This window comes from Lepisosteus platostomus, chromosome 7, assembly GCF_059453375.1.
Source record: "Lepisosteus platostomus isolate fLepPlt1 chromosome 7, fLepPlt1.hap1, whole genome shotgun sequence".
NCBI lineage: Eukaryota > Metazoa > Chordata > Actinopteri > Semionotiformes > Lepisosteidae > Lepisosteus > Lepisosteus platostomus.
Window position 1 is genome coordinate 30,248,265 of NC_142617.1, and position 21,736 is coordinate 30,270,000.

The 21,736-nt window shown below is 37.3% G+C and overlaps 1 long non-coding RNA gene across 1 annotated transcript; it reads right to left on the reverse strand.

The window, feature by feature from the left end:
• Positions 1–1,714: 1,714 nt before the first annotated feature.
• On the reverse strand, positions 1,715–3,381 carry LOC148658512 (uncharacterized). Its single transcript, XR_015940561.1, has 2 exons — positions 3,207–3,381; positions 1,715–2,230 (listed from the first exon to the last, which is right to left on the reverse strand). It is a non-coding gene; the product is annotated as an uncharacterized LOC148658512 (long non-coding RNA).
• Between the last annotated feature and the right edge of the window lie 18,355 nt (positions 3,382–21,736).

A 21,736-nucleotide genomic window follows, 5' to 3' on the forward strand; every position in this document is an offset into this window, starting at 1 on the left:
GCTTTACACTCATACCCCTCCCATATTTCAAACAATTCAAAGCTATTCAATAATACAAACATAGTTAACATTGTTGTTTCTTGTTGGTTTTGTTATTATCAAAACACTTAACAGTAAAAATCAAAGAGTCACAGGGGAGCCAGAGCCTATCCTGGCAAGCACTGGAGGAAAGGCAGGGAACACCCTGGATGGGATGCCAGTCCAAATGACTGACTTTCAACTGTCACGTTTTTTATGTTCTCATGTTCTTCCCCAGCTTTCATCTGCTTTCCTACTGTAGCTCAGTTTAAAGTGGGACAATTACAGCACACAATGTCTTTGCCCAATAATTGCCTCTTTTATAATTTCAGTATCATAACATGGAAGGTATTCTCAACAGGGAAGAATGTCTCAAAGGACAGGGTGAGTGCCAGTGATGACATACAGTAGAAGTTTAATATAATTACATGATGTAGTACCAGTAAAGCTTAAAAAATTATTTCTTCAGTTATCCTTGCACAATCGCAGAATCTGCTTTTTTATTCCAGTTTAAACATTCAGCTAACATAAATGAACCGTAAGCTTGACTAGAAATAAAATTGTATAATACAGATTCAGTTTTCTAACTGTTGTTGATTTACAAAACTTAAGCTAATGTTTAGCAGCTCCACCTGACTTTCAAACCTAGAAAGAAGTCTTGTCAAGAAACGTAGAGCAAGGATGGGCCACTCTGGTGTTCTATCAAAACATCAGAACAACCTTCAGAATCCTATAAGTTTTACAAGTAGTTGTCAATTAGGATTTGATTAAGGAAGAAGTATTAACAGGTGATTTGATTTATAATCCCAAAAGTTAAATTAAGCAGTTAAAAGCTAGAATAGGACCAGAAAACGCTGCAGCAAGCTACCTATTCTTGAGTTAGATCAATTAAAAAAGTGATTTATTAATTATGCTAGAAGGAAAGAGTTATGAATCTTATATTTTAAAAAATCCATATTGAAACAGGCATGGGACCAAGTTTAATATTTGTTGTTTAATTAGTTTAATATTTGTTGTTCAATTAGTTTTTAAAGTCACAAGTAGAATCACAAGTAGAATTATGATAGTCCAAAGTTGGAGTCCGAAACAATAAATACTTTAGCAGTGCTATTCTGCCTACAACCGTCAATTTGAAACTGCCGAATGGGGTTCTATTGACTTCTGCTATTCCTGTATATTTGAACTTGTACTAAGAGTAAACCTTAGCTGTCATAAATGTAAATAAGGACCAAGTAAAGGTTTTTTTCCATGCCACGTCTGTGGAACCCTCTTCAGGTGTCATTTTAAATATTATAATTTCAGTATAAATAAATGTAAATATTTTCTTTTAAAAAGTAATAATCCATTTTTATCCATTATGCTTTTTTAGCTGAAAACCTTTTGTTTTAATTCAGTATGTTAAGTAGTTGTAAAATTAAGAGACATTGTGTCTGTATTATACTGTATATACTGTAACATGTACATATTAAATATGTTGTAACCGTAAAAACAACAGTGATTTATCAAATTTCAAGTTAATTAAAGTTAAATTTATTTAAACAAAAAACTCTTGCATTGTCTAATTAAACATTAGCACTCCATTTCAAGAGAATTCGGTTTGTCTGAAGTAAATAGCTTTAACAATACAGTATATTGGTTCTAATTAAAACCTTAAGACAAAACAGACATTAGAAGAATATGAGAAAATACTCACTCCTTGTCATCAATATGTTTTTATTCAATCCTTTCTCAAAACAAGGCTCAAAGAATGTGAAAGCAAGAAGTTAGAATCAGTATCCAAACAGGTTAGTATCCATAATGCTATTGCTGTAACAACCACAGTTTAAAAACAAAGGCACAAAGGTACATCAAGATGATACTGCTGAGACTAAGTGAGATCCAGAGACCTACAGTATTCTCTGTGCCTTGTGTTTGAGTGTATCCATGGGGGTGCTCAATATGTCACACTGAGGCTGTTTGTGGCCCAAGGCACACTTCTCTCTTTTCTCTGTCCTACAATGAGCAATGGTAGTCGGCCGCCATGACAATAGGCTACTTGTGCCAATCTAACCCTTAGGCCTCTGAAGGGGCCAGACTTCCTTTTATATATTCTCTTCAGCAGATGATATAAACCCAACCATCTGTGTGTGCTGTGATGAGCCACTTGTTCACTTGTCTTCAGGGAGACCATCTTCCTTCAAAGAAACAATTACCATTCTTATGGTGAAGCTGTCTGTGAGAAATAAAAACATGGTTGAATTATAATATCTGTGCATGGTGCTGATCTGGTTTACAATAAAGTGGATTTGCCATATGTTGCATTCTCTGAATTACAGATGTCAACCTTTTCTGTTTAGTTTAAAAGAAAAGCAAGATATATACTGTATGTCTTGCAACAGTGCCCTTTACATAAGTCTACATAAGACTTTACATAAGTTTACATCGTTGTCTCGAGGGTATCTGAGTGTTTGGACGAAAACTAGAAGATTCCTTTCACCTTTTTTTCTTAAACACTTTTGTCAATTTTGTTGAGTCTTTTAAGTCATACAAAAATGGGGAAATACAGTAGACTAGCGTTTTATGTGAATTTATGTATAAGTTAAAAGTGTTTATTGTACATGATGTATAAGAGTGGCACATTTCTTCATATTTTGCAGAAGTCTTTAATCCTTACAAAATACTGGCAAACACAACAAGGTGACAGTACTTCAAGAAGAAAAACAAGCCAATACTAGCCTCCACCATGTTTCAGTAATTCGAACAAACCCTGACTGAGGCAGAGTAGAGGAGTAATTGGAATTAGCTCATTTTATTGGTTTAATTTGCCTGGCTAGAAAACTCTGAGAATAAGCAAATGTGACCCCATAAAACCAAAGCAGAATTCTAAGGTTATGAAGTTCAAATAGAATATGAAAGAGAATACATATTGAAGAGCAAATTAAAAAGAGGTAAGAAACATTTCTGGGCTGAGCAGTGATAGTGGAGAGCTTGGGATGGTTAGCTTGAAGAATATTGTTTTGAGTAATGTGAAGTCTGGCTCCAAAAAAAGTCTCCACAAAAGCAACTATACGGATTGAAAAATACAGATGAGATGTTATCTCAATTGGAGTCACTGCAGGACAGCTGATAATGATAAGATATGCCTGCAAGAATGCGGTAAATGCGCTGTGTGCACAGGGGACAGTACCAACTGTGAACTAGATACCCACACCTGATTTTGCTTTGATTTTGCTGGATCTCTGTGGAGAGGCACATCAGGATGGGTGACATGAGAACTCTGGTGAGCAGGTTGTTTCCCATGACATGTGAAAAGTGTATCTAGTTTGGAGAAAAGGTGCAGCAGTAAAAATTAATTTGAGTGCAGGGAGAGATGCTAGCAGATTGGTGTGTTTAAGATAGGGACAAACAGAGGTCTGTGTGACAAGACCAACCACTTGCAGATTTACAAGCCATCCGCTGAGCTCAGGGAAAGCTCAGGAGGATGAGCAATGGCAGTGGCAACTGTGGGGACTAGATGAAGGGTGCAGATTTCACTCACAACCTTGCACATGCTGATAACCTCTGTTTACTATCATGTACGTTTTAACAAACAAAACTAAAGACTAACCGTTTAAACACTGCCACAGAGAAAATTGGATTCCAGGTCAACACTAAGAAAACAAAGTGGATGGGCATCAACAGACACCTTAGGATCAGCTCCCTTGAATGCCCTCAGCAATCATCCACACCAGGCACTTTCCCCTGTAACAGAACTCACTACATCACCTCCAAATACATATCTAACACCACGCTCATTAAAGCCCCCTCAGGACAATTCCAGATCACTCAGATGACATCTTGTACCTTGAGCAACCTTATTGACCACATCTCTTGCAAAAAATGCCCAGATATCTCCATTGGGGAAACAGGAAGGAGACTCGGGGACACTTCAGAGAACATGTTAGGGCTGTGAAAATCAAAGATTTCTCCAAGCCTATAGGTTCTCATTTTACTTCCAATGGCCATGATCACACTCTGATCTTCATCTGCGTTCACAAAGAATATTTTCTTAACTGCTATAGCAAAAAGACATCTAAGACCAAAATTATCCTGAAACATGGTTCACACCTTCCCCCTTCTCTCAACGACAGACTCGTTTCCTTCTAATCCTCTCTATTCATTTGCAGGTTTCGTCTTCACACCTCTCTTCAACTTTCTCGATTTTGCACCTTCTGAGTGCCCACTCTGTCTCCCCCCTACTCCTGTCTCCTCCATACCCCAGTTTTTGTGCTCCCATGCTATATAATCTCTGCTGACTTCCCTGTCTTTCTCACACCCGAAGAAGGCTCCACAGCCAAAACGTTGTGTTTCCTTTCTTCTCTTCTCAGCATTGAACAAACCTTTAACTTCTTCCTTTGCAGCCTACGCATGCTGACACAGCTACCTACTTGAACTGTTTTCATTTTATGCAGGCTAAAATGTGTAAAAATATTTTAGACATTACATTTTTAATGAATTATTTAATGAAAATGGATGGATGGACTTATAATGAGGTGTTGGAAATTCGGTATATTAAATCTTTCATTTCATATATAAAAATCATACCTTGCACCCTTAGTATCACTTATTATTGTGTGGCCAAAATGGTATCACTGTCAAATTAATTGATTTTGCAAATCAGAATAAAAACAAAAAGAAAAACAAAAAATTCTCATTAATTACATTTTAGTATTATTCATTCAGTTCAGAATAATTCAGAATCAAAATTCATCACCAAATACTGTATTCTCTGAATAGCCATACAGCATAGACAATCTTTTTGTGATATACTATAGCGTTTTCTTAATAATACCTGCAAGTTCTTTGGGGTTTCGATAAAAATTAATCTGAATCTGAATATGCACATTGATTTTCACAATCACCTTAAAAATACCAATGATTGTGCATTTAAGATCAAGACAAAGCAATCAAGTCAAGTTGTAAACAAGACCCTGTTCTCTGCCACACATACTGTACATACCCCTGCAGTCTATTCCTTTTGGCCTACAGCACAGCAGGTAACTACTACTATAAACAGGGACACAGCTGTCAGACAATATACATATGAATCTATCCATTAATCCCAAAGCCATGCTGATATCTGAACATGAATTACATTATTTCTTCCCATTTGATCATCCACAATCAATTTTATCAGAGATTTCAGTCATTTTGTAGCAGCACTGTTGCCACTACATTCTCTGATCCACCCAGCTGTGACTGCATAAAATGTCAATTACACTTTATAATCATAGCTATCCATAGCAAGTGGATGTCTATGATTCAATTCTTGCTATTCTCTGAGAAATATTGTTCATTTTTCATTCCAGATGTCTATTACACAAACCTTTCATTCTTCTTCTTCTTCTTCTTCTTCTTCTTCTTCTTCTTCTTCTTCTTATTATTATTATTATTATTATTATTATTATGTTTTGTTTCTGTGGAGGCATGTCATACAATTTGCCAACTTTATGGTGTTTTTTAAGCTCTCTACAGTACCACAGTATTACTGTACCACCTCAGCATTATTCTTCAAATGTTCACTCAAAATACACTGAAGTATAATTATGTATCTCGTAACAATTTAAAAAGTGAATCTACTGTGCAGCTTTTTAACTTTATGTGAAAAAATGGGAATATCTGCTCATTTTCTAAGATTATTTAAACTGTATTGAAATGCTTATTTAAATCCATTTTTTGCTACACTAGGTTGAGTAGTTTTCTTAGCTTCATGCACGTTGTTTACTAAAAATGCTTAATGAAATTTGTTCTAAATGTTATTCTACTAAAATACAGTACTGTATATAGCAAAATGTTCAATGCTTAAATAGAACCATATTTTAATTGAAGTACAATAATCTGTTAAATTTAAATGCAATTTGAATGTTAAAATTGTATTTCTGTAGTGGAGAACAATCAAGTAAAACCACCTGACATTCAAAATACCTCAGCTTTGTCAGTTTCTTATATTGAGTATTTTCTACTATCATGGGTGGATTAGTTTAACCTAACATTCAAGCTCATTTACACATTTTGATTCTCCTGTATGCATTTTAAATATGTTGTGATGAGCCAAAATCCATTAAAATGTGCAAGGAGCATGATTTGGCATGTGCAGATCATTTTATTGCATTTAAACTCATTTATGCACACTGCTAATTATTATTCATTTTCAATGTGATATTAGGAAGGGAGCAATGTTGACTCTAGGGAGAGGTGGGGGTGAGTTGTGACTTTCCATGTAGATGTTAGAAAGTAGACTGGAATGAATGTGGAATTCCAGTGAAATGAAAGAGGTCATGGGAATTACTTGCCTGTCATTTTTGGTAGATCTATCCCATCCTTCTCCAGCCATTGTTACACTTATTTCATTAGTGGGCCCAGCTGTTTGAAAACACTGTACAGATTGGACTTCAACCTCTTCCTGTCCATTCTAATTCCTAATCAACATTGGCAGTCATGCAAATGCACTATTGAAAACTTAATGGCAAAATCTGTCTGGTAATGGCCTGTGATAAACATAACTGAAAAGCACTAACCTAGCTAATAAACCACTTTAACATTCACACATTGAAGAAACGTTGTATTATTAAGTGTTTAACACAGGCCAGAACCTTACATAGAGAATACACTAGATAGCATTTTCTTGCACCTACTTATAGTCAGTATAATCAAATAGCCTAGTCACAGAATGAGGAATGTCATGAAATTAAAGTATTGCATAATTAATCTTTTGCATGTTAACAGATGTTGATATTTTTTATCCTTCTACATTGGTTTAAATATAATACTCACAACTGTAAGTACTATTGTCAGCAATATTAACTGATAACAATAAATAAACAACATAAATATAGTGCTTTTTATCAAAAGGGAAAACAAAGCACACTATATACAGAATACTTCCTATACACTTTATTCAGCACTGAAGTACAGCACCCATCTAGATGACACAGTATCCATTATTAACTAGCAGATGTAATATACTGTACAGAGGAGGAAATTTTGGTAGGCATAACTATGTCCCAGATTGGAATATATCCAGGATGCCAGGATAAAGTCTTATAAACGGTGCCATAAGATCTTTAATGAAAGAGTAATAAGAACCTTAGTTCTTTCAGTCTTAAGCTCAGTCAGGAAATTCTGATCCTGAGGAAGAGTGTCACCTAGTGTTTCACTAGTACCACTTCAGCAGCTAACCAGGCACAGGCTTTCAGTATTAAGCTTCTGAGATCTGACAAAATCAAGCTACAAGGTAATAATAATAATAATAATAATAATAATAATAATAATAATAATAATAATAAAGTATCCCAAATGATCCAGGGCCACTCATTGGCCAGGTTTAAAATTTAAAAAAAAATCCACCAAATTTTTCTTTACACCTTTTTTTATGTCACATATCCGTGGCTATTGATTGTCTTCAAAAGATCCACCCTAATGCCAATTGGCCGCTGTATTAGATACACTCTGGACTGTTTATGAAACGTTACCATAGAGGTATTTAGCAAGATATAAGAGTTTTGGAGGTATGAGAGCGGTGCACAACAATGGAAATCGCAAGGAGAAAGAGAGATACTAGAGCAGGTGTTGATAAAAAAGATCCCCCCAAAATAGGATTTTTAACTCTACCACCATCTAACCAAGACAAGGGTGAGTGTCTGATTTATTAGCCACATCAGTTAGCCCACCAGTTAGCTCTAACCAAGACGTATTGTTAGCCTTAGACCAACCGCTAATATCTTCGTCAGCAACTAATACTGTGGCATCTGATGAGACCAGAGATGGAGTAACAACTACGATGAGGCTTCTATCCACCAATGCTGCATCTGCCCCAGTGATGTGGTCAACAGAAGACAGCATTGGCATCGCCCTGGAGCCACTAAATGCTGAACACCCCGATGGCAGCATCAACACTGATGATCCTTACAGCACTGACCCAGATCGGTAGGGAAGTAAGACTGACGACAGCGTGCGTGTGCACTGGGCCAAAAAAGGACCCGAATCCTGTCAAAATAAAGAAGCTGACTTCTGTGCCTCAGAGCACCAGTACAAGCAACAGAGGCGATTTTTATCTAAAACTTTCTTCAGTCACAAACTAGACAACAGTGAATATCAAACCAGAGAGTGGCTCTGTTACTTTCCCTCTGATGGAAGTGTTTAATCATTAAGGAGGGCCTGAACCCATCTGCAACTGAACACCTCAAACATATAAGGGGAAGACAACTTCAGACTGTTTTCCCCAATGTTGACACTTCAATGTTGCGCTATGTCTTTTCTCCACTTTGCCAGTGATCAATGCTAGTGAAGAGCAGCCTTTTTCTAAATTCTCTATTGTGAAAAATAGACTGCAATCTACTCAGGAAAGAGTGAGCCACCTTACGAGTGACATTTTAAGAAGCTTGGATTTTAAGGACATTATTAAAGACTTTTCAGCCAAGAAAAGTAGAAGAAAAAGATTTCTAAAGGTAAGACATTTTACTATTCTTTATTGTCGCCTATGTTGGAACAGTAGTGCAGTGTGTTTTCCCCATGCATTGTTAATGAGAAATAATCAGTTGATAGGCTATAGCTTGATGTAGACCTGGATATGCTGTTTTGGTGAAGTTCATTGGTTTTACTCAATATGCATTTAGCCATTCGTTATGCTGATTGTTTATCTCGCAAGTCCATGTTGGGAGTGCCTACCCCTTTGGTTTTCAACCTGTGTAATTTGGTCATGTCAGTCGGGAGAGAACTGAATTGTGGTGATTTTACGGATTTGGAAAAGTGCCACAAGTAGACCCATAGCACCAGGGCCCACGACCAGGTTAAATCGCTTCTATCAAGTAGTCTTTTATCATACTTGGATATTGTTCAGAGCTTGTAGTTTCAAACAAAGAAGTTCCACTAAACCTGCTGAGTCTGAATAGGATTTATTTTGTTGTAATCATGTTTTGAAAAACTGTAAAATAAATAAAGCAACTGGGCTGTTTATTTGCCCCACTTTATTATCACTAGTGTTTACCTGTTTAAAGATGCAACAAAATAGGTTTCATCATTTTTTTTGCATAAAAACAATGGAATAGAAAAATAATAAAATCCATGTTTGCACAGTGAGCATGCACTGGTTAAACACTTTCTTCTGGACACATAAAGATTAGGTTTCCTATCAAGATTATACTTACCCCACAAAAAGAGTTCAATCCTTAGGTGCACACAAGCCATTCAATGCAAACTTACAGTCAACATAGTCCCTGTTCTTTCACACCCAAATGTTCTTACTCTGACAATTGCATCAGCTGTTTTGCTTTTCCCAAGATGGGTCTGACTAAGTGAACAGCTAATCAATGTTTCTGATGTGATTGGGAAAAAAAACACCAGTGGAGGAATAATGATATTTAGATGTAATTGACTATGTATGTAATTTTCACACACCTTGATATTTTATTTTGAGTTTCTGAGTATATTCCTGATAGACATCTGGTAGTAATAACACGGCTACAATTACAAGTATTGACAATTAGAAGATTATTAGTATCATATCCTGGAAATCCTTATTTGCTCATATCCCTATGTTAAAAAAAGTAAAGCATATCACTTTAAAAGTTAATTATTGGGAAATGATGGGAAATAAGGTAATGAAAACTTCCCAATACTTCAAATGTTTTTATTTGTAAACCACACATTATGGAGGAACATATACTGTTCTCGATGGTAACAGATGATCATAACATTCATAATATCATATCATAATATTCTTTCTAATTAAAAACATTTATTTCACCATGGCTAATACTACCTGGTCTGAATGATCAAGAAACCATTTTCGTTTTCTTCACTTTTTTCCCTGCAAAATAACAACATGTAAAATTACATCTCTAAAGTGTCCTTTACTAAAACAACATTAGACATGCTCGAAAGGATTGTTCTAAATGAGCACACAGAATGGTATGTGCAGCACCAGCATGACAATACTGATATCGATGTCTTTTGGTCTTGTCTATTATTTCTATTTGCTTCAAAAAACAGCTTTCCATGATAATAACATGTTTTGCACCAGTATTTTTTTCTTTGCAGTAGAATAAATTGTTTTTAAAATTTTGTTATCTTCTTGGTCTTGTGTGTTTGCAGCTGTAAGCTTTTTGTAGTTTAAAAGCTGGAACAAAAATGAAAAGCATACATGGAAACTACAGATCTGCTTTTTTCCAATAAAAATGTTATGTATTCAGCAGTATACCTCTTACATATTTAAGATTGAAAGATGCAGCTGGGAATCCGAGATGGCAGCTTAGGGAATGATCAATTCCTATAAAGCTCTACACCATTTTTTATGTGAGGTACATTGATACGAGCCTTGAAAAATACAGTATGTGACAGTATGTTGTGTAGGCATCCTCTCACGAGGCACCAATAAATGTAGGGGTTTTGTGCATTTACTGGGACAATTATTAATTGTAGCAGTAAGTCACAAAATGATTCTTTGATGGCTATTAGAAGACCAACCTTGTGGGATAACTCAAACAACACACACACACGGATACTAATACATGACAATACATTTATTAATGCATAAAATGTGCATATAAACATAACAGATATTATAGTGAGGGTTAGCAGAATACAGAGTTACAAATAACAAGAGGGAAATACATTCAGTATACCACTCATTTATACCATTTCGTGAATGAACTTGGATTACAACTTCTACACCAGATAGTCAAAAGCAAGTACCTCACTCATAGGAATTAAATTGATATCAACAAGGGTTGAGGTAACAATTGAATTCTCGAGCTGTGATGCAGAATGTTGAATAGTCATCTGATCTGTGGGGATTCAGATCTCCTGAGGACACAAAGAAGCAGTGGCAGGCTTGTTGCTGTGTCCAATCTGCGCTCTCTGGCCAGGTGCCAAGCAGTGGAGAGGAGTGGGAGAGATTTCTGCTTCGATGCTCTAGCAGTGGGCTCTCTGAAAACCGGCTAGTTAGTTCTGACTTACTAGCAGAGTTTGTGCACATGAGAAAAATGATTGTGGGTCCAAGCAGGTCACACTCTTTAGACAGGAAGAAGACCGGTTTGTTCCTGATGTAGCGTGAGTCCTGAATCCTGAGATTCAGCTGTCCACAGTTCTGACCGTAGTTCACTTGTTGATCAGGTGAGCTTTAGCAGTGGGTTCACGAGGCTTGTTGCTGGGCTAACCTCGGGTGGATCCTTTGGTTACGTGCTGGCGACCTCTGTTCTCAACTCTTAGAACAAAGGAAAGTCCTGGCACTCGGAAACACTGGCCATTACGTGATGGTCAGAGCTGAGTCAAATAAAGTCCAGGAGGAGCCCCGAGGGAGCCCTGTGCTCCCTGTTTTACCTGGAGGAACTACGGTCGTTCATTGGTTGAAAGTTTCATGGGCATCCGAGACCCACGTGGGGTTACCCTGCCCTACCAGTTCCTGATTGGCTGAGGATGAGTAACAATGCACTCTGACCTTAGGGTTGTAAACAACTTGGGATGAGACTCTCCCTTGGAATCTCCCAGACAGTAAGGCGCCAGAGATGACCATTCATTAGGGTGGCTGATGTGTCTCAGCTTTGGGAGTTGTTCCTTATCAGGACACTCTATTAGCTAGAAAAACACCTTAATTGTGAACCAAATGGAATGGCCTCTTTGTATCCAGCACCACTGAGATGAAGGGGAGAGGGACTGGCAAGGGAGAAGCAAACTTAATTCCTGTATTTTAATAAGCCTTGCAGCTACAGTTGCAAAGAAAAGCAAAAAAGTTGATCAAGTCTAACTCTGCTTAAAGCCTAGCCAGGCAGCCTGCTGTTCAACTAACAACTTCCAGCAATGCTGAAAGCACCAGCCTGATTGACCCTGTGCTTCTTCAAGCAATTAGAGAGATTAAAGACAATAATACCAGGTGATTGATGAAAATCTCAGTCTGTTATCACAAGTGTTTTAACCCAATGTGGAAAAACTTGAAATATATGAAAAGTGGGCTATGGAAGCAGAGCACATAGTGTGGTAGAAGCTGCTGAATCAACTGAAGCTCAGCTACAAGCACTGGAAAAACAGATGCAGGACATAGCCAATCATATTGACAATCTGGAAAATAGGGGGAGAAGAAAGAATATAATAATAATAATAATAATAATAATAATAATAATAATAATAATAATAATAATAATAATAATTGCTTACACTTTTATAGCGCTTTTTCTGGACACTCCACTCAAAGCGCTTTACAGGTAATGGGGACTCCCCTTCACCACCACCAATGTGCAGCATCCACCTGGATGATGCGACGGCAGCCATAGTGCGCCAGAACGCTCACCACACATCAGCTATCAGTGGGGAGGAGAGCAGAGTGATGTAGCCAATTCATAGAGGGGGATTATTAGGAGGCCATGATTGGTAAGGGCCAATGGGAAATTTGGCCAGGATGCCGGGGTTACACCCCTACTCTTTTCGAGAAACGCCCTGGGATTTTTAATGACCACAGAGAGTCAGGACCTCGGTTTTACGTCTCATCCGAAGGACGGCGCCTGTTTTACAGTATAGTATCCCCGTCACTATACTGGGGCATTAGGACCCACATGGACCGCATGTTAAAACGGGTCCCAGAGAACAAAAAGGGAAACCATCCAATGAAGTTTTTCCAGACCTGGCTCCATTCAGACGGAGCCACTCAGAATGTATGTTAAAACGAATTGAAACTTTCTATGTGCTGTGCTTTGCTTCACTATACCTCAGTTTAGTTCAGCTAGGTGATTCACTTACCAAAGGCGATCAATAGGTGCCATGTGTGATGCATTAGATGTTAGAGAAAACATGAGTTTCTTACAACAAAATGTAGTATCTTCAAATAGGTATATAGATAATCCACTTAATATGGAATATTAATATGGAATCATGTTACTAAAAGGAAATTTTAAAAATAGCAAAAACATATTTATTTAGCTGGTTGTGGTAGGGTATTCCGCTTTCTTCATAATAATAATAATAATAATGATAATAAAAAACTTTATTTTATATAGCGCCTTTAAAGGTGGCTTCTCAAAGCGCTTTACAGAATGAGAACAACAATAAATAAAAATAATACACAAGATAAAACACAATTACAATATACAGAGGAGACTGTGGATGGTGGTACTAGGAAAGCAGAGGGGTGAAGAATGGAATGTAAGTAAAGGCTCTTCTAAATAAGAAGGTTATGAATCTGGATTTGAAGGAGTCTAGAGAAGATAACTCTCTGATATCCTTGGGCAGAGAGTTCCAGAGCTTGGGGGCATAACAGGAGAAGGTCCTGGACCCCATTCAATGTAGACAGGCCTGGGGGGCAGTTAGGAGACCAGAATTAGAAGAGCGAAGGTTGCGAGGTGGGGAGTAAGGCGATAATAGTTCAGACAGGTACTGAGGTTCCATGCCATGCAGAGCCTTATAGGTGAGCATGAGGATTTTAAAGTCCACACGGAATTTGACAGGAAGCCAGTGCAAGGACTCCAGGATAGGAGTAATGTGATCACTTGCACTAGACCTGGTCAGGATCCTGGCTGCTAAATTTTGGACATACTGCAGTTTGTTCAAAGTAGATTTAGATACCCCAGTGAGTAGAGCATTACAGTAGTCAATACAAGAGAACACAAATGTGTTGATCATCTTTTCAGCCACAGTTAGTGATAGCATAGGGCGTAGTCTAGCGATATTTCTGAGGTGAAAAAAAGATGTTTTGACAATGTGCTTCACATGTGGGTTGAATGTTAAGCCAGAATCGAATATAACCCCATGGTTTTTCAATTTAGACTGAAGCTCAAGTACAGAACCATCTACAAATAGGGTTACGGGATTGGCCTTACGAAGTTGATGGGGGGTGTCAATAAGCATGACTTCAGTCTTGTCACAATTAAGCTGAAGGAAATTTTGAGTCATCCAAGGTTTTACGTCAGAGGTGCAATTAGAATAGAGACAGCCACATCAGTGTCAGGTTTGGTATGGATGTATATTCGAGTATCATCAACATAGAAATGATAGCTGAGGCTGTGATCCTAAAAGCTGACCAAGTGGAAACATGTAAAACGCTGAAGAGCAAGGGGCCCAGTATTGAGCCCTGAGGAACACCAGACTTAACTGTCAAGACCGCCAGCCAGCGGAGATCATAAGCGGACTAATCAGCACCAGCAGTGGGTTAATAATAACAAGCGCTGCCGCACGTGTTAACCCACCTTCACACACTCTACCGTGGGGCACGCTGCGCTATTTATACCATCCTAACCCGCTTCCCTCTGCTCGGTATTGAGTCTACTAGTTGAGAGCTCTACCTGGCGTTTTTCAGTACCTCGTATTATCTGGATTCTGAACTCCCCTTTTGCCTTTTCGACTTTGGACCTCGCCTCTCATCTCGGATTGTTTGCCTCCTGTGTTCTCCCCGGATTCCGACCTACCTTACTCCTTTTGACCACAATCTTGCCTCTCGCTTTGGACTGTTCACTTCTATCGTACTTCCTGGATTCTGATACACCCTTTTACTTTGGACCACGAACTCGCCTATCGTATTGGATTGTTCGCCTGCCTTATCAACTACCCACTCCTGCGTCTGCACAGGATCCTCATTTCTCTCCATCAGGGATTCCTAACATTAACAAGATTTCCAATCTGAAACCAATTTCAGACCTATATCCATTAAGAGAGACAAAGTGACAGGGATCAGTGAGGTAAGACTTGAACCAATTTAGAGCAGTGTCAGAACTCCAAACACAGTCTCAAGACGAGAAAGTAAGATGTCATGGTCAACAGTGTCAAAAGCAGCACTGAGATCAAGAAGGATGAGTATAGAAAGAGAACCAGAATCAGAAGCTATTAGAAGGTCATTAGTGACTTTTATCAGGGCAGTTTCTGTGCTGTGAAGTGGACGGAAGCCAGATTGGAGGGGTTCGAAAAGGTTATTTGTCATGATGTGGTTATGTAACTGAAATGTGACAGCATTTTTGCAAGAAAGGGTAAGTTGGAGATGGGGCAAAAATTGTTAAGATTATCGAGAGCCATGTTAGGCTTTTTTGGCATGGGAGTAATAGTAGCAGTTTTGAGGACAGCTGGTACAATGCCAGTGCTCAAGGATTCATTTATAATATTGAGGACAATGGGACAGAGAGAAGAGAAACAGGACTGAAATAAAGTGGTGGGAATGGGATCTAAAATAGATGTGGTGGGTTTCATGTGTTTAACTAGTATATTAAGGGATGCTGAGTCAAGAAGAGAGAAGCTGGAGAGAAGGGAACCAGAAAAGTTGGATAAGGAGGGAAGAGGTATGGAAATGATATGCGTAGTGGGGAGAATGTGATGCCGGATGTTGTCGATCTTGGAGCTAAAGAAATCTAAGAATGTGTTGCAAAGTTGCGATGAGGCAGGTAATGTGGTGGGGCAGTTTGGCTTTAGCAAGCTTTTGATGGGGGAGAAAAGATGTCTGGGGTTGTTATGGTGATTTTCAATTATGTGAGAGAAGTAGGTGGATCTAGCAGGGTCTATTGTAACCTTATATTCAGACAAGTAATCTCACCAAGCCTGATAATGTACATTTAGGATAAAAATACACCACCTATGCTCAAGTTTGCGAGAGGCTGTCTTCATAGCTCACAGATGGTCGTTCCAGGGGGCAGGGCAAGAGAAGGAGTTGGTTCAAGTTTTTAAAGGAGCAAAGGTGTCGAGGGTAGATAAAAGAGCACTGTCAAGTAACTGTATTTTGTCCTCTAGAAGGTCAGAGGTAGAGAAACAAGATAAGGAGGACAGAACAGAATTTGCAAACCTTGGGTGATCAATTGATCGCCAGTTGCGGAAATTTACAGAGCGTAAGGTGGAAGTGTTTGAAACAGGTAATTCCAGATTGAAAAGAATAGCTAAGTGGTCAGAGAGGCCTAGATCAAGGGAAGAGCAGTGGGAGACAAAAGTCATTGGCAATGATTAAATCTCGGGTGTCTCCTTAGTTATGTGTAGGGGTACAAACAAACTGAGCAAGAATAAACATAAACACCTACATAAACACCTACAGTGCATCTAATTCTTTAACTTGGTCACTTGTGGTGATTTGAAAATCTTTTGTACTGACCAGGCTCACACCCACTTAGCTTCACAGTGGGTTGCTAGATGTACAATAGGTTGAAAGAGTGATATAGTTGCTAGATTATTCTCTGGTGGTCACATGACAGGTTAAAGTTTCTTAACAAATGACAGGTTAAAGTTTCTTTAACCCCCTTATGACAGTTTTTACACCTTTGCTACAATTGAGAAGAATTTGAAACTGAAAGATTTCACACTCTCTGTTTTGAGTGCAATATATTGTAAACCACGAAAATGAGAAAATTGCTATTGACCTAAACCGGACCTCGCCCTTCCTTAGATACTGTTGCTAAGTTAGTCGAGCTTTGACCAAACCACTATAGAAAGCAATGGAAAGTAATAGCAAGCTTTAATTTGAATTTTTTTTCCAGTAAACGATTATAAATCCATGAGTGCATTAGGTTATTGCTGTAACTAGACTGATAGTTAATTGGCCAAATTTATCAACAGAAGTTTCTTGTTTAATTTATAATGCTGAGTTTTGCTTTGGGAGTTAATTTATCAGCAATGAGGCCACAAGCATTCATGGGGACAGTCCAGCACAGGACCCCAATTTACTGTCCTTCACCAAGTTAAAGCAGTTTTGTAAAGAATAGTGGGCTAAAGCTAGTCAAAACTGATGCAGGAAATGATAAACAGCTATAGAAGTACTTCTAAGCTAAATAAGTACTTTATTTAACTAAGTATAAATGTGCTCTGTTTATCCTGTAGAAAGTAACATTTGTACAGCATTGGTTCCTGAGATAAAGTAACTTTTTTCAGCTCCTCTACAACATTGCAGGAGAACCAATCTCTGTTTTGTTTTTTGATGTACTGTTTGTGTTAATTCATCCTTAAATATAGTCTGTTACTGTATGGTTTTGAAGCCAATATATGTATAGTATATTTCTAAAATCAAATTATCTGTTTCCTAATTACTTTTTACTTAAATTAGCATATAAATATAGATTATTTTAATATGTTTCTTCTTGAAACAGCCCTACTTTAATGTTAAATATGAATCTAATATTTAACATAGCCTGATATATAAAATAAATAAAAAATGTCAATATAGTATATAAATTAAATTTTATGATAGGACAAAGATTCCCCCCACATTTGAATGTTAGGCATTACATGGGATTTGAACCCCGGTATATCAAGTGACAGCCCAGAATTCTTCTGAACGCCATTTTAAGCATGAACTGCTTCACCTAGTGGCTTTACAAAGAAGTGCAGTCCTTCATTCGATGATTTGAAAAAAAAGGTGTTTTGCTTTACAAGGATGTGTAATGAAATATGCTATTCACGGTATAGTGCATTATGCTTCCAGTATTCTGAATTATTGGATCTGTAGGTTGCTGAACATTGAAACCGAATCAGGTTGCATTAAGATTGAGAGGGCCCACTGCATGTTGGTCCCCAAGCCAGGACCAACGGCTCGACCTGTTCTTATTATGTTACATAACAAGCTGAGAGCACTAGACGCTTTGAGGATCAGTGGGGCAAATGGGAAATCTGTATTGTATGAGGGCTTGAAAGTAATGACTTTTCAGGTCTTTTGAGGTTCACCACTGCAGAAGTGCAAAAGATTTAACAAGGTGCAAGCACACCTATTGAAAACTGGCAGTTTTACTCACATTGTTAAATGTGAACCTCAAGCTTCAGTCAAAAATACTTGTGACACACCTTGAGGGGCTGCTGCCATTATACATCAAGGAAGATCAAACAGGCTGTTAATTCATTAAACTCAACTAACAATACCCAAAGGATTTATATGTTGTTGAGGTAATATAGAAAGGAGCAATAGATGGTGATGTGCTCTCTTTGGATGCCGAGACGGCATTTGACCGTGTTGAATAATCTTACCTTTTCGGTATTCTACACAAATTTGGTTTGGGTGACAACATCCTTCAAGGTCTTATAAAATAATCCACTTCCAACCAGCAGTTCCAACCAATGAATTATGTTTGGACAGTTTTGGCACTCAGAGAGGTACAAGACAGGACTCTCAGTTATGACCACTCTCATCTACATCACCAATACAGCCATTAGTTGAAGCAATCATGAGGGACTCTACTACATGTATATCTGGTTTATACATAAACCGAAATAGCATTTGAATCACATTATTCACAGAATGATGTTCTACTGTTTCTATCAAAACCTGCTGTGTCAATTTCCAATTTAATTAATTTCTTTGTGTAATGCTTTCTTTGGTTAAAAGATAAATGCCACTAGGTAGCCTGCAATGTGTCCTTAATAATCTCTCTCCATTCCCTTTTACTTGGTCACCTTCAATATTTGTTTACTTAAAGTAGATATACTTTTCATACCCAGATTTAGACAGATGTTTAAGGTTAATTTAATTCCTCTCTTTGACAGTACTAGGCAGGGCCCTGAATAGTGAAACACACTCCCCAAATCCTGGCTGGGCAATATTTCTCTTCTGAAAGTGAATACCCTCTAATGGTTACTTTATCATATTAAAATTATACCTGTTATATTTTCCCACAAAATATTGAAAAAATTGGCTAGTTCAGTTCTTTTATATGGTGTAAGTGGAGACCCCAACATAAGATGCAGTGTTGTGCCTACCAAAGGAAAAGGGGGGCTGACATCTCCTAGATGTTAAAAAATTCCAGTTAAGTGTCCACCTATGATCTTTGGCTGATTGGGTACTCAGTGATCCTTCCTCAATTTGGATTGATATTGTAAACTCACAATCAAATGTTCTATTACTTCTACCAAAACATGATGTGTCAATGCAATGTTTTTTGCTTCTTAGGAATTTAAAATCAAGCAGAAAGCATTGTGAATCCATCAATACACTCAAGGCGTGGAGAGCTGTTTGGTCCATTGAGGTGAGATTAGGGTGATCTTCTGTATTTCCTCCGGTTGCTGAAAACCCTGACTTCTTACCAAGCATTATGGATTCTTATTTTACACTATACAGTATGTGTCAGGAGAGATTGTTAATCTTATTGATTTGTCTGAAAATTTCACACTAATTTCCTTTAATCAGATTATCGAGAAGTACAGACAAGATTTTTTCAGTACTTGTAGATAAGGGACTTCAAGAAAAGATAATATATAAAAGAAAAATAATATAATATATACTAATAAATCTGTTTAGAGAGATTTTTTTCTTACAAAAGGGAACAGATCTATTAGTGTTTTTATTATATACTCAAGCACTACTCTAATACCAGTACTCAGGCCCTGAGGAGAGTCTGGTAGAATGAGTTGAATGTAGGGAATACAGAGGAGGAAGAGGTCTGGGAGAATGCCAAAAAAAATTCTTGTTTGTAACAGAACATAAGCTATATAACTTAAGATACTACAAAGAGTACATATACTGTATTTCCCAGTCATCAAAGCAAATTCAGAACAGGTTTCTCTCCACTGTGTCCTTTATGCAAAAAAGACATACTGTAGGCAGTCTTCGTCATCACCTACAGTCCTGTGTCAGGCTGCAAACGTACTTGTTTGATATCTCCTCCAGGAAATTCAGAACATTTCAGCAATTGAGGTTGAAATGGACTCTGTGTCTCTCTTACTTGTCCTTCCAACTAGCCAAAGACTCTACATTATCCAAACCTTCTATGGATCTTAGATAAGATGTCTAATATAGCAAGTTGGCATAGGATTATACTGGAGTGTGTCCCTTTAGATCACTTAAATTGACTATTACACTCAAAACTTAGTCTTTTGTAACATGTGGGAAACTTACTTCAGCAAATAATGGTCCAGACCCCTTAGCAATACTGATGAGAGGATTTACAAAATGTAATATGTTCACCAGTATTTATTATGTGTAATTCTCCTGTGGCCATGTATTCTGTAAAATGCATCTTACATGGATCTGTAAAAAACTATTTCTCTGTTTGTTTTTGTCAATTTTATTTTGTATATCTGTTGTTATGAAAGATGTAAAGTTAATAAACATAGTTTAGAAAAAGATTTAAAGATGATTTATCTTCACATTTTTAAAGAACAGAAAAACTATAAGCAGCTGTTTCATGTATACCTAACTGTCTAGCATCAAAATATATTGAAATAAATTTCTGAAACACGTTTCAGATAGTTTTTTATTTGGCTTATTTATATGGTTACACCTGTTGAAATCGCCACAAGATGGCAACATTGGACATTAACAGTTTGCAAGCATAGTTGTACAGTATGGGTTTTCATTAAGTACCTGTGACTTCAAAGACCAAGCCTTGTTCATGGTATACTTCATTCTGTTTATGGCACATAGCATCACTGATTCTGAAGACCGAGAGGAGCTCAGCTTTCCACAACCTTTAAACAAGGAAATAACTTGGGATTGTGGGACTTAACACCTCATCCCCAGGGAATGTAAATAATCCATTATTTATCTAATTATAAACTATGAGCAGCCCCCATTCACCATAAGTACCTTGTAGGGAAAAGTAGTGAAACCCCGGCTTTCTGGAGATGTGAAGAACAAAACAGACATATAGCCATATTTATCTTCATATTGCTGGGTTTATATTGGATTGAGCAATGGTGAGATAATTGAATCGGGTCTGTGCTGTGGACATACAGTTTTAATAAACCAAAAAATCCATCACTGTTTTATTTTTGTATCAAGAATAAAAAACTGTGTCAAGCTTTAAAAGCAAATGCTTTGTCTTTTTAAAGTTATTTCATTTGGAACTATATGAGTTGTATTTAAATGTCACATTACTACTGCATGTTGTTTTGCATATTATTTTCACAATGGATGTCCCCTATCTTGTTCCTGTTGCTTTTCAGATAGGCTCCAGCTTCCCCATGACCCTGAATCAGAACAAGCAAATGGATGGATAAATTATTAGCACGATATTGATTTTAGTATTAAGTCACTAAATTCTGTCTCTTTACTATTTGTTTCATGTTCAGTTAATTTTTGGTTGCTCTGTCACCATTTTAGTTTTATGTGGATTGCTCATTTCACTTATCTCTATGGTTTTTAGTTGTAAATTTTCTAATATTGTTAGATTGCATTTTTGTTCTGCATTGTGTGCTCTGTATAGTGTGTTCATTCATTTCCTTGAAAGCTTTTTGTTAGTAGATTTTACTAAGTTATGAAATTCAGTAGCCTGGTTTCATTTGCATAGAGTTTATGGTAATAACTGCTGGTATAGCTAAGGACACTAGGAGGCACCACTTCACAAATAAAAGTTTTACCACTGAAATGTAATAACTTTAACTGTCTTTTCTTGCAGTCTTTTCAGTATAATGTACTTTTTGATTTTGACACCATCATGTTCTATCACATACTCCTTTAATGTTGGTACTGAATGTGCCTGTTTTGCTTGGATCCCTGATGTGAAGCTGGGGATATTGTGAATGTCTACAGTATATAATGACAAATTACTTGTAGAATTTAGAAGGTTAAACAAAAGCAGGGGTAAATCTTTGTTTCTTTTCATAAGCAAAACTTTAAATGTTGTGACCAAAAGTGTTGAACTACCTGGAAAGGTGTATCAATGGAAGTAGCATTGCAGGTGTCAGGGTGTGCCTATTATGTTTTAATCTCAAAATGAAATGTAAACCACAAAAGGTTTTGATAGCATTTTACTACACAATTTCTTGTCAAGTAAATAAAAACTTAAAATAATAGTTTTTTAAAATATAATTTATTTTTTGTTCA